This window comes from Helicoverpa armigera, chromosome 27 (genome assembly GCF_030705265.1).
Source record: "Helicoverpa armigera isolate CAAS_96S chromosome 27, ASM3070526v1, whole genome shotgun sequence".
NCBI classification, from domain to species: domain Eukaryota; kingdom Metazoa; phylum Arthropoda; class Insecta; order Lepidoptera; family Noctuidae; genus Helicoverpa; species Helicoverpa armigera.
This window is the reverse complement of record NC_087146.1, coordinates 7187858-7197818: the sequence shown is the minus strand read 5'-3', so window position 1 is coordinate 7197818 and position 9961 is coordinate 7187858. Positions and strand designations below refer to the sequence as shown.

The 9961-nt window shown below is 40.6% G+C and overlaps 1 pseudogene; it reads right to left on the bottom strand.

The window, feature by feature from the left end:
- LOC135116674 (WD repeat-containing protein 7-like) overlaps positions 1–9961 on the bottom strand; it is a 115593-nt pseudogene that overhangs the window by 77896 nt on the left and 27736 nt on the right.

Genomic DNA, 9961 nt, shown 5'->3' with positions numbered 1-9961 from the left:
TTTATCTCACTCTCCACCTATCCAGTCATTCTTCACACAATTTTACAAAACAAAGTATGCATGATATTTCAATCCCAAATACAAATAAATTACAAATTGTTGAAACTAATCCTTACTAAGTACGAATAGTTAATATAGCTACACGAAAAGCAAAATTATTAATTTATCTCTCTGTCTATCTGTCATGCTAACCAGACAAAACAACTACAGAAATTACATGGTATTTGTGCTAAAGATATAGGTTAAGTAAAACATTTGGAAAGACATGGTAATCTGGGTATCTGAAGTAAGTATGTATCTCAAGAAGCAGACAAAACTGCAACGTAAACCTAGTCTTACTATCGCACTAATAGATATTAGAAACATAAATATATAGACACAGGAATGTACAAATTTTTCTTTCACGCAAAACTACATAATATACTATTAAAAACTACATATCGGATTCTTACGGAACCTCAGAATCACATATAGTATACTTTTTATCTAGATGCTGGAAATACTTTTCAGGATCTGGGTGAATCCAGGACAGAAACTCGTACGTTCATTATACTTAAATACTCCCACCTATTCCTTTATTGGAACGTTATTAAACTGTGCAAGTATCTAAGTATAAAGTATAATTATTCCAAAACCGGTTTATTATAATCTAAACGAATCTATTGAAACTAATTACGTTCCACACATAATCTGACAGATATAATGTATATTAATGTGGATAAATTATAAGTTGTCTGTTATAAATTACTAGCAAAGAGTTGGTGACTAAGTATAACAGTTGCATGGGTATAACGATGTTAGGGTTAACCGTGGATGGGTGACCATTTTGTCATGATTATTACTCCGTGTTTTTAAGGCATGTTAAATAAGAGGATCCCGGCTGTCATTTGAATATCTTTAACAGACGTTACATGTCCACAGACGCCAGAAAATCTGACAACCTGTGTTACATAGGGTATCAGGTTGCCCAGGTAACTGGGCTGAGAAGTTCATATAAATGTTCACTCCATGTGGCACACTGGCACTCAGCTGCATCTTATCAGACTGAAAGCCGATCCCAACGTAGTTGAAACTGGTACTCAGCTATTCAGCTGAGTTAGATTGGAAGCCGATCCCAATGAAGAAGAATATATAAATAATATAGGACATTAGCTTTACAAAGTAATCTTTGGCCTAAAGGCCTAAATCATTCCCCAACAGGGCCCTTTAGGGCTGAAGTTTGCTAGGGCTGCGGGATTTATCTAAGAGTTACCGCAGCCCAAGCACACAAAAGGCCTACAGCATTCAACTCCTGCCAATCTTTAACCAGATATCTCAACGTAGCAACCAAAAAATTTAATTCCACTACACAGAAGCAATAAAACCACTTAATCCCCATAAAACGACTTCCTGAACTTTAAATATATCGTTCAAAATACCAGAGCGACGAACAAAGGAATTCTGGATAACTTGCCAAGCCCTGACGGTGTTGACAGGGCAATATGACCTTTAATGGAAGGTAATAAGAGTTAATAACGTCTGTAGGTGTAGGGCGAACTGGTTACTTGATATCTAGACTGCCTTGGTGAGGGCGTAGCCTTTTGTCGGTCGTGATGTAGGGGTGGGATGGTTGGTGAACTTGTTGGGTGATAAGCTTGATGTTGCGAGGAATTGTAAGTATTTACTTTATATGTACTGTACAGGTACTTATAAAGCCAAGAAAAGGTAGAGCCAAAAATATGTGGTAATTATTAAAAGTGTTGTAAGTATGAAATTCATGTATAATGTTCCTCGAAGCTTCTAACTATACTGACTGGCGTCAACACATATACTCTTTGAACTCAAAAATACAGTATTTGTATTATGGGCAAAAATGTTTTATATCTCTAGATTGTTTTATTAATACTAACGTATTAACTCAGGCTTATCATACACAGTGCAATTTGATTGGACCAATCTCAAAACCATGAATAACAACCAGATATCTCACGCACATATTAAAAAATATATATTATTATGATAAATTGTTTTATAAAAGTATGTCCGACATAATATAATTTTAGAAACCGTGCAGATTTTGTCCATTTTGTCCATCTTATTAAATGTGTCACCTATATAACATATGGAACGCTAATTAAAATTGAATATGTATTGAGTACTCCCAACACCCAACAAGTTGGCAAGCTCGCCGCTCTACCCGACAGTGTGTCCCGCCATATCATTTGGACGAAATAATTTATGAATGTAGATCACCTTGACGACCGTGCAGAATGAATAAACAAGACCTCATTACGCATATATAATTAGCATATTGTATATATTTGCACTTCCTCTGTAAATATATCGCAGCCTGTATAAATTGGCTTGCAAGTTGAGTCAAGACATGGTAGTGGCAAAAACTGCAGTGGACAATTTGAAGCCATTACTTTATATACCTATTATTATTATTTTGGCCTGTTATATTATTGAAACTCCAATTTTTGTGTTTCAGAAGGCACAATAAATTGTTGGGTCCCGGCTGTCATTTGAACGTCTTTGGCAGTCGTTGCGAGTAGTCAAAAGATATAAAATTTTACAGCCAGCCTTACCGATAGGTATCGGGTTACTTACGGAACCATTTTGAAAAATTCTTCACTTTTGCGAAACTACATCATCTCCGAGTAACTTAGACTGTAATTAATCCGAATACAGGAAATAGTTTGCACGGGACGACAGTGAATTTACGGGGAAAACAGCTCAAGTCAGAAGTTTCTATTTCATAAAGACCTATTACAGGTGCTTATGAAACGTCAACTAGGTGCACGGTTCCAATTAAGTAGCGGGTCTTATGGAGAAAAACCGGCAAGAAACTCCATAGACACACTTTTCAAAAAATAAGCAGGTAATGAAATAAGGGTACACCTCCTAGTTATTTTCGAAATAAGGGCGTGATATAGGCAATATTATAAGCATTACAATATGATAAGTAATTTACATGTACAGTCATGTCCTAATAATTCCATGATCATATAGATAGCTGACCGACACCTTTAAATCAAAATTGAGTTGCTAAATTGCAGTTGTGATAATTCATGTTACGGTTAAAGTTGTAATATCGTGGTGTTTTACATAGTGGAAGTTAAACTGAATATCTACTTCAATTTTCTTTTGGCTTATTCAATGTTTTATTTTACATTGAAAAATAAATAAATATATGTATATGTAAGACGCATCTTTTATAATAACTACTACGTAATAAAGTAAAAAAAAACTAAAAGTTTTGAGTGCTTAGATCCTTTTTCATTTTACAGAGGTAAACGAACGCGGTTTGCATCACTAAATAATATACAAATTCGCTTTCTCTGTCGCTATGTATGCTTAAATCTTTAAAACTACGCAACGGATGTTGATGCAGTTTTTCAATAGATAAAGTGATTGAAGAAGAAGGTGAATATGTGTACATTAATTAAATCCGACACGGCCCACGCACCCGTGCGAAGCCGGGGCGGGTCGCTAGTTATCTATAAAATCTTCAGTATAATACAATTGTTAGTAAGTAATTATCTCCAAAAGAAAACCTTATCAACTCCAAGCACACATACATACAATCAATCATCACAAAAACCAACAGTCATTTTCCAAACCACCCACTTTCCGTTCCCACTTGCACCGCAACATATTAACGTAGGCGAACCAGTCTTAACAATATACAAGGCTGTAACCACGCCTAGACGAGTCTCGCCTAGGCATTATAATACCTAGGTTGCCTAGGAGTAGGGCTGCCATCTCGAATTTCGCCAAACCCGGACAAACATTTTAAAACCGGACATTTGGCGTAAATCGCATTTTTCCCCGAACGACTACGATTTTTTAAACAAAATAATACCTTATTTGTAATCCATTTACTATTAACATATACTTAAATTCAATGAGGTGCTTCCTTACATGAAAAGTGTCCGGGTTTTCCCCGGACGGCCTTTTTTATCGACGTAAAATCATCAATGACCCTCCCGCTGTGGGTTAGCAGCGGTGAGGGAGTCAGACTTTACTGACTAAAATCGTCGTGTTCCGTCATAGGCCTTTTATGTACCAGGGCCGCGGTATCTCTTTCGAACAACCCGCAGCCCCGGCAGGCCTTGCCCTGCTGGGCCCCGCTGGGGTTGCTGACGTCTTTGAGGAGCGCGTGGAACAACGCGCGCCGTCGACACGGGTCTGTCGTCTAGGAAGACAGAGGGACGATGAGCCACCCGAACTCACCGCCCACAGACCCACGCCTACGGTGGCCGGGAGTCATCTCCCGGACGGCCTCCAAACGAGGACAAATCCGGGGAAACCCGGACAGATGGCAGCCCTAGGCATACCTAGGAGTATACTATAGGTAGGTTTCCTAGGTAACTTGTGTAGGTTTGATTGAAACATATTGTCCTAGGTCTATTTTGTGGTAAGAATGTTGTTAAGACGTATGAAATATACAAGAATATTAAAGCTTGTACCCAGGGCATTGCGCGTCGTTGATTCGTATGAAAAACAGTATTTGTTATCATCACAGAGATCAGAAGCAGGACCAAAGGCATAGGCCCTATTTCACCGACAACACAAAGGACAGTATTCTCAAAACAAATTACTATGAATTTTCCTGTTCAATTTTCAACATTATATCGTGTGATAAGGTGCTCAATTCAAAATAAAGTGGTTTTTACGTGTAGATATGTGGTGTGATGTTACCATTTGCGGCAGTAATAGACCTCAAAGTTATTTTATCTATTTGTTCAACTCCCATAAACCTACTTATTCCCTATCCCAAAACTTCAAATAAAGCTCAACTTTAAAATTCCGTTAGTACATATTGTACATAGAATATTATATCGTATCATTAATGGTTCCTCTAACCTAACAGACAGACATGTGTTGGTGGGGAGTTTGTTGCGCCACTTCTTCCCAGCAATTACACATAGGAAGTGGTGAAGGATGGGCGTTTTATATTCTTTTGACGCACAAAAGTGCTGAATTTCAGCCAAGTTTACTTAAATGATTTTTATTTTGGAGTTGACTTTACCAACGACCATACAGCTAGAATCTAAACCGCCTATCAATTCCGTTTCATATCATTTAGTTTATATTAAATGCCATAGAATTTATGCGTCAATTAACTAAAGGGTTCAGATAAAGCCGACTAATTTATTCTCGTAATAAGATAGATTAAATTGAGGTAAGGAATTCGCTCCAAGCAGACATTATTAGGGCGTAACGTATACAGACTTTGCGAGGCATGAGTCGCGAACGTTGATCTCTCTCAATGAATCTTTTTAGTTAAAGTAGCAGTTTTATTTATGCCATAACTTGAAGTTTATAAAAAAAATGTGTTTGCGCTTTAAACCACCGTAAAAATATCCTGAAATGAATATTTGAACAGTCTTACGTAAATATCAGTCATCAATTTACATTTCAGTAATCATTTTATGGCAAAATATGATGGGAAATCAATGAAAGTCCTAAAATTTTATATAGTATACGAATTTAAAATTACATGAAATCAACAAATTCTTTACTTACCACGTCACGTTGAAGATTCTGACACCTCCGCATCTAATTAGCTCATTTGGGGCACCTTTATATTTATGTAGCACCTATTTTCGCACCTACATCAGCTCCATTTTTGCACCTATTTAGTCCATGTGGAGCACCTCTGCATCTATGTAGCACCTATTCTTCACCTATGTCAGCACCATTGTTGCACCTATATCTTCACCTGCGTAGCACCTACCTTTAGCCTCAAGATGACCTTTCAACTGTTCTGCCTTCGCCTGTAACTTAGTCTGCATGTTTTCAGCACCCTCCTTCATTTTAGCCAGTATACCTGTTGGAAAATACATTTATGTTAGAATATTGTATACTTACTACAAAATTTACGTTATGAAATTAAGGGCCGAATACTGAAACGTCACTCAATGTGTAGTGATACTACTCTCAGGCTTACACAAACTGCTGCAATAGAAAAACTTCTAAGTAAGACTAAAAGTTAAATAACGTTTCAGTATTTCGGAGTAAAAGTTTAATTTAAAAAATACAAAGTTAGTGTGCACCGATACTTCTAAGATTGCATTTCTTAGAAAACCAATACGTCTCATCGGACCATGAGAGTGAAGGAATAGTGAGTGCACCTACACACACATATTAAAGTGCTTGCGCAAATGCTCGTGCACTATAATATGTCCTGCGCAGCTGGCTGATCTCTTCCGAGAACAGTCGTCTTGGCCGACAATCATTTTAGACGCCATTATAATTATTTTCAAAATGACAAAGTGAAGTACCAACTGCAGCTTCTATTGATACAATTATATCTATGTTTACTATATACCCACCATGTTTATCTTTTTCTTTTAATATCCTTTCCATATCTCCAGCCTTATCTTTGACACGGCCAAAGAAATCTATCCGTTTGTAAGCATGGGTGACAAATATTTTATATTAAAATGTTGTAGGTACATTTTAGTTTTTAATAATCATAATTATTGCAGACAATTCTTTAAGTGATATATTTGACATCGTATTTCAAATATAGACCCAAATAATGTAACCCTATCACTCTTTAAAACCCCAATTTGCATGATTTTACATAGAAAATCGTATTGAACGAATTAGGCTTTGCAAAAATGACCCCAAAGCTTTAGTGTATAAGGTAGATATTTATATATTGACATGAATTTATCTCCACGAAACATTAATTAAATACCCTCCCAGTTCCATAAACTATCCTATACAAAATTGAACTTTAACCCCATGTACATAGAGTTTATGTTTGTATATAACACTAAACAAAGCATCTACATCATATGCCAAAATGACCCCTAACACAAAGGAAATAAAATAGATATTTGTGTCTTACACTCCAAGATACTTTATACTGATCTCCACAAAATACCCCAATCAAAAATGACTTTTAACACCGAGTAAATAAAGTTGCCATTTATATATTCGAAAGAAGTATACTGTCTCATACAAAATAAACCTTAACACCTAGTAAATAAAGTAGATATTTATAATCACCTGATATTCGTTTGGTGGCGTCAGGGCTGGCCGACTGCGTCAAAGCTGCTACCTTCATGTACTCGCTCGTTATTAAACCGGCAGCCTATGGGAAATATTACATAAGATGTAGAAAAATTATAAAGTAAATAATCTAAGAAAAACATTGCCAACTGTAGCAAATTGTAACAAGAGTAAGGCATTATATTATTTGTTACCTCTTCTCTATAATATCATCTGCCTTTTACCAACCATGTTGGGGTCGGCTTCCAATCTAACCGGATGAGTACCAGTGCTTTACAAGGAGCGACTGCCTATCTCCTCAACCCAGTTATCCGGGCAACCCAATACCCTTGGTAAGTCTGTTTGTCAGACTTACTGGCTTCTGAATACCCGCAACGACTGTCAAAGATGGTCAAATGACAGCAGGGACCCTCCAATTTATAGAACTTTCCGAAAGACTGAGGAACTCATTATGACAAGATGGTTACCCATCCACGAATAGACAGAAACAACCTTAGTGTCAATCGCCCATATTATGTTACTTAGAAACAAGCTCTAAGTTAGCTGTAAATGAAAATGTATTTACCTCCAAACTAGCAGGACTCATGGCGGAATACTCCTCACTGAGGAGTTCCACGATCAGACCCTCAATGTCGAAGAATAAGATGTGGCTCTCGGATCTAAGAGATAAAAGATGACAATTATTTCTATATCAACTTATAGAGAGAGTAGTATAAATAAATAAATAAATAAAAGTCTTCAAGACCCGGTTTTACTGGTGACTGATAAAATGTCAGTTACTTATCCGATAGTTAATGTTATCTGTCAAAGAAAAGCTGATTATAATTTATGTTATATATTGCTATGATATGGAACCAAAGATTATAGTTTAACTGTCAGGTAAGTTCCTGAGATCGGAGTCTTTATCACACAGATTTAAGTTTTTATATACTAAAAATGTTGGTATAAAAATAATATGTATGTTAATTTTAAGGCATTTATTTATGGGCATATGCAGCCCGAAAATAAATTATCAGTCACCGGTGAAATTGACCAATAGTATTCTAAAACACTGAAAATCTACTTTCACTATTGGTGAAAACCGTATAAAAGTCTTTTCAGCAGTTTTGAGTCCCTCCTGGGCCCTGGCTCGGCTAGGGGCCCGCGTTGTGTTGCACCCTGAGGGAACTCACCAGCAGGGTTGCTGCGGAAGCCCTGGACGGTGAGCTGGGCCCTCCTGGCGCGGGCAGGCTCGGCTAGGGGCCCGCGTTGTGTTGCACCCTGAGGGAACTCACCAGCAGGGTTGCTGCGGAAGCCCTGGACGGTGAGCTGGGCCCTCCTGGCGCGGGCAGGCTCGGCTAGGGGCCCGCGTTGTGTTGCACCCTGAGGGAACTCACCAGCAGGGTTGCTGCGGAAGCCCTGGACGGTGAGCTGGGCCCTCCTGGCGCGGGCAGGCTCGGCTAGGGGCCCGCGTTGTGTTGCACCCTGAGGGAACTCACCAGCAGGGTTGCTGCGGAAGCCCTGGACGGTGAGCTGGGCCCTCCTGGCGCGGGCAGGCTCGGCTAGGGGCCCGCGTTGTGTTGCACCCTGAGGGAACTCACCAGCAGGGTTGCTGCGGAAGCCCTGGACGGTGAGCTGGGCCCTCCTGGCGCGGGCAGGCTCGGCTAGGGGCCCGCGTTGTGTTGCACCCTGAGGGAACTCACCAGCAGGGTTGCTGCGGAAGCCCTGGACGGTGAGCTGGGCCCTCCTGGCGCGGGCAGGCTCGGCTAGGGGCCCGCGTTGTGTTGCACCCTGAGGGAACTCACCAGCAGGGTTGCTGCGGAAGCCCTGGACGGTGAGCTGGGCCCTCCTGGCGCGGGCAGGCTCGGCTAGGGGCCCGCGTTGTGTTGCACCCTGAGGGAACTCACCAGCAGGGTTGCTGCGGAAGCCCTGGACGGTGAGCTGGGCCCTCCTGGCGCGGGCAGGCTCGGCTAGGGGCCCGCGTTGTGTTGCACCCTGAGGGAACTCACCAGCAGGGTTGCTGCGGAAGCCCTGGACGGTGAGCTGGGCCCTCCTGGCGCGGGCAGGCTCGGCTAGGGGCCCGCGTTGTGTTGCACCCTGAGGGAACTCACCAGCAGGGTTGCTGCGGGAAGCCCTGGACGGTGAGCTGGGCCCTCCTGGCGCGGGCAGGCTCGGCTAGGGGCCCGCGTTGCCGGCGGGGCCGCTGTGTTGGAGGGCTGCGAGGCCCCGTTGTGTGGCTGCTCGCATGGCTGTCAGGTTGCGGTGGCGAAGACCTCTGTTAACAAAATTATATTGATATTAGAAAAGAAGAAATATTTTCAAGCATATCTAAGCTACCGAAATATTGCTTTCTAAGATACGAAACTTGCATTATAATTGGGTTGAAAATGTCCAGTCTAATAGGCAAAAATATCCTACTAAAATAATATAAAGTAAAACTAAGTACTTATATATAAGTTTGTTACTCTTTTCTCAAAGTTCCTGAATAGATTTTAACAAATCTTGACAGCAATTACAGCTTATATACTAAATACCATATAAGTGAGCTACTTTTACCCATATGCACAGTATTCGATCAGTCACAGTAAGAGATTAAACTTGACAGCAATATAGCTTATATATCCAAATATCGTATAAGCTACTATATAGGCTACTTTTACCCATCCGCGTAAAGTAGCACCCTCGTCACAGCTAGTATTACCTGAAGAAGTGCACAGCAGGGTTGGCGAGGCCGTCACTGGAGCCCCCGCCAGTGAGCCGCCGCCGAGGTCATCAGCTAACGCCTCATCACACGCTGATAGCACCTCCTCGGCTATCATACCTGAACAGAACACAATGAAAGAATATTGATTACTGTTCAAAAGGTCATAATAGATTAAAAATGTAATAATTCTAACCCAGCGGCCAGCCAGCGGGGCCAGCAGGGCCAAGGTCTGCCGGGGCTGCGGGTTGTTAGAAAGAGTTACCGCGGCTC